Genomic DNA, 4,439 nt, shown 5'->3' with positions numbered 1-4,439 from the left:
TACCGTCACACTTTTCCATTGGGTGTGGTTCGAATCAAACAAATGTCTCTGTGTTTTACCTGTAAGTAATAGAATCCTTGAGGTCCAAAAGTCAACTTTACAAAAGGGATCTCCCTCTGAGGGGATTACAGGTTTGATATTACAATACCACCTAGAGGTCCCAGTCAAGGTCACGACCCCCTTATGACATACTAAAAGTCAGCCCCTGCTTCAAAGTTTGCTGTCGTTGTCAACGTGTAATAGATGTGGGAAACTGAGGTGGGAGGAGGAAGTGGTAACAGCAGTTAAGAGCGTGTTTTTTACAAAGACTAGCAGTCTGCCTCTTTTTCCTATCTGTTGGGATTACTAAAGTGAATATCTATCTTATTTTACAACTTCACTGTGAGAGCTTTTCATATTTGTGAATGCCCCCGCATAAGAGGGGATCTAATCTTCAGTAGTGTATGTTCAGTAGGACAAAAGAGTGAGTCACCTAGATAGCTAATTGTGGCACAGTATGGCTTTCTGGATTTTGAGGCCATCTTGGTTTTTAAGAATAAGGTTGGGCTCTTATTTGACCACAAAAGCAAATGGGGGTTCTATTTAATACAGAATGTGCCATCTGTTTTACAGCAGAGCCGAGGACAGTCGATAATTATAAGGACAACTCTCCGTTCCTTACCCCTTCGCTTCTTGAACAGGAATACACTAAGCCACGCCCTTGCCTTCTAAAAGAACAAATGGGCATGGGATGATCTGCAAGGTGTCTGAGCAGGAATCTAGGAGTGACCAGCTGGGGCACCTTCCTCCCTGGGCCTCTGAACATTGAGTGCCTATTAAGGATTGCAATACCTTGGTTGGGGAATGCAGGCAAGAAGAGGAAGTGTACTAATAACGAAAGACTTCTGTAGGTTGGTTGGAGAAGGGGAACAGTCGTTTAATACCCTACTCTGTCTTGAGGGAGAACATTCAATCTCATTAACTAACCTAGCCTCTTTACATACATACAAAGAGACCCCTTCTGAAAGACAGAACACTGAAGTCTGCTGCTTCACTCACTTCAGAACCTGGAATGGAAGTGGTAACTGTCAGCATTGAAATGGAAAGTACGCCTCTTTCCCAGTTAAGCTGCTATTTCCATTTCCATTTCTAGCTTTAGAAGCAAACCCAGTAGTTTGCTCTAAAAATGCACAGGTTGCTACCTTAAACCTCAATGTTTGATGTGCAGTCAGTAATTGTAACCCACAATCTTTGCAATTACATATAGAATGAGTTAAGAAATGTGCTCTTGTGGATGTCTGAATATTCATTTTCTGTGCATGGCCATCATAAAGGAACACTGTAGGCTGGAAAAGCGGATCCCTTTCACCATCTGGTATAGTCTTGTTTATAAACTGTGTTGCCTCCAGCCAGGACATAGCTGATCCTCTGTCGGATTGTGTAGTATCCCATCATCTGCACTGTAGCATTAGAAACACCCACAAGTTAGGAGCTGAAATTTAAAATAAAATAAAAGGGGGGAGGGGGCTGTTATTGGGGAAGACGGTCAAAATGCATCAAGGCAAATCTTAGTTTTATTATTGCATGGGTAGGAGCTAGGTTACTTAGCAAGCCTGCTCGGGCTAATATTTAGCAATACGTTAACCATATTAATGTAAGTTTATAGTTATTCCCTGTAGATAAAGGCCTTGACTGAATTTCCTTGCTTTCAAATGTGAGATTTTTAATAGTTTATCCTCCTGCAATTACTTCTCTTGCCTAAAGCCATAATTCATGGAGTCTCTATCCAGTCCAGTACTAAATGGGATGGGGATCCTGGATGTAGAGAACAGAAGCTGTGGTACAGAGAACAATCTACTTACGGCATTTCCTTCCAGGTTGTACACCTGAACATTTGACACATGGTTGAAATGCCTATAATGTAATTCCTGGTGCGATGAAATCTATCACAAGTTGAATGTCAGAAATAGTCCGACTATAGAGGAATGCAACGTGACGGAGAGATTTTACGAGATCAGAAAGCTCAGGAATGAGAGAGCAAAGGGGTGCTGTGGAGGTGAATGGGATAAAAGCCCTCAAAAATAGAGACATTTTAAGTCACTGTATCTGGAAGAGCTTTGTTGAGATTGACTGAATGTGTTACGTAGGCGGTTGGTCTTGTTTTAATCTCATCCTAATACATTTTTAATTATACGGGTCGAATGTTAGACTGTTGGGCATTTCACACAGACAGTCCTGGATAGGCTCCTCATTCTTCAGAAATTCATGTACCTATTAAGGCTCAGTTTAAACGAGCTAGTCAAATCTGCATTGTCCTTTCCTGTTCCATAAGAATAGAAACAGTCAAAGCTTTACTGCATTTCTGTCCATTAGACAGATTTAATCAGCTGGGTAGCTTTTTGTTTTTTATGGCATGCTGTTATTTTAATAATTAACTACAGATTAGTGTTAGAGAGAAGTATACTGGAGAGTTTCAAGTTACTTGGATAGTCTAATAACACAGGGCAGAGCAGGCTCAGGTCTCCCCCACCATGTTTGTCAGAGCATCAGCATTTTCTGTTCTCCCTCTACAGTAAGTCGGAGTCCTGGATCACAAACAGCTCCCTGCTAGTGTCATGAGTTACACTCAACTATGGGGATTAATCGAGCACAGGGAAGAGTGCATGCTTAGAAGGGTAGGGACTGAGACACATCTCGGCTTTGGATGACATACTTGAAAGACCAAAATGCTATTACTGGGAGGCAGCTGACCCTGCAGTGGCACCATTAGAAGGATGATCCGTTGAGAGACATCTAAGCACAAGAGTGTGGGGGGTTAGTAATGAAGAAAAAGTAAGGTAATAATAGGGTTCTGTTGAGAATTTGTCCCAAAATTCTTTCTGTTTTATTTACACTTAAAGTGCAGTTTACCTGTTACAAATGGCACTAAATGTACCTTATCTCCCTAATCGTATGGATGTTGCTTTAGTCTGGAGCCCCTTAGCCACCACTTGCAGATGAAAGGTTGCAGCCAGTGTTCCATTAAGTCCCATTTTTCAGATTGCCTAGAAAAAAGTATTAGCTTGTTTCTCTAAACATTGGAATTCTTTCCAGCCCAGTGGACTCTTCTTCCCAGCCTGGATTGAAATTGCAGTAATTTTAGAGTTAAAGGGCCATTAAACTACACCTTTTTTGTCATTTTGACATGGGCTGTTTGGTTCCCCATAGCTCTGAAATGGCCTGTTTTTATTATCTGTAACTTTACAAAAAAGGCTACTGCCTAGTGTACCCCCCCCCCAAAAATCCTGTCTACAGTACTTATTAACCTTTTACAACCCCTATTCCATCAATTTACAGCTACCTTACATATATCTGATACAGCTTGTACGCTACTTGGATGAATGAAACAGTTTAATATAAATCCTGCAGCAACATCTTATGGAGTTCTTCAAGCCCCGTAGGGACTTCTGCACAGAGCCTGACCACAACTGTTTTTATAAACTATATTTACAGTAAAATTATCCCTACATTCATCTTTCCTATCTGTTGGGTTTTTTTAAAGTGGTATCTGAGCACCTTACAGCAGGGGTTCTCAAACTGGGGGTTGGGACCCCTCATGGGGTCATGAGGTTATTACAGAGGGGTTGTGAGCTGTCAGCCTCAACCCCAAACCCCACTTTGTATCGAGTATTTATAATTGGTGTTTAATATATTAAGTGTTTTAATTGATAAGGGGGGTTGCACTCAGGCTTGCTAGGTGAAAGGGGGGGGCACCAGTACAAAAGTTTGAGAACTATTGTACGGCCTTATGCCATTCCTGGCTGCTTTCCACTCCTGATTCTGTGCTGTGCCCCTCTTCTTTCCCCCGAAATGAAAGATCCAATGAAAAAAGGGAAAGGGGGCCTTATAACACATTTTGCCAGCATCTGTCCTCACCTGTGCTGTGGTTATTAATATAAATGACATAGTGCAGTAGGAGACAGGCCTGCCCCCTCAGAAATCCCCAGCCTCAAGGGTGGATACCACCACGCTGTAGCTGGAGGATGGCGATGCATCACCTGGCTGTCTCGACACCTCACGAGTTATTTCAGATGCCACTGACTCAGGTCCGCATACAAACGGGGTTACAATGTCCGTTCCACTGACTGTGTGGCCTAGTGGTTACAGCTGACCCGCCTGGTTCTGTTCACAAGCAGGGGTAAGGCAGCGTCTGGTGATTGTAGCAGAGGGGACGGGGAACGCAGGACTCCGAGGAGGGGAGGCGGGTGTCGTGGCTGCAGCAGGGGGCGGGGGGGACAGAGCCAGGACCGCCTGGGTTCTACCTTTTGCCGCTGCCGTACTCCGTGCCTCAGTTTCCCCATCCGTGCAGTGGTGGGGAGCGAGGCGCCGCGTTCTGCGCCCCCCTCCCGACTCCGCCGCCGGGCGGGCGACGGCCCAGGGGCGGGGCCAGCTCCTCCGCCCTCCCCGGGGCCTCTGCCGCT

At 44.4% G+C, this 4,439-nt stretch overlaps 1 long non-coding RNA gene across 2 annotated transcripts; it reads right to left on the bottom strand.

Annotated features, from left to right (window-relative positions):
- Nucleotides 1-1,007: 1,007 nt before the first annotated feature.
- LOC123355413 lies at nt 1,008-4,413 on the bottom strand. Of its 2 annotated transcripts, none has more exons than XR_006575101.1 (3): nt 4,281-4,413; nt 2,915-3,023; nt 1,008-1,471 (listed from the first exon to the last, which is right to left on the bottom strand). It is a non-coding gene; the product is annotated as an uncharacterized LOC123355413 (long non-coding RNA). The 2 variants fall into 2 exon arrangements; XR_006575102.1 differs by having other exon boundaries at nt 1,008-1,439.
- Nucleotides 4,414-4,439: the final 26 nt, after the last annotated feature.

Source organism: Mauremys mutica, chromosome 23, assembly GCF_020497125.1.
Source record: "Mauremys mutica isolate MM-2020 ecotype Southern chromosome 23, ASM2049712v1, whole genome shotgun sequence".
NCBI classification, from domain to species: domain Eukaryota; kingdom Metazoa; phylum Chordata; order Testudines; family Geoemydidae; genus Mauremys; species Mauremys mutica.
The sequence above is the reverse complement of the archived record's forward strand: the minus strand, read 5'-3'. Positions and strand labels throughout refer to the sequence as shown.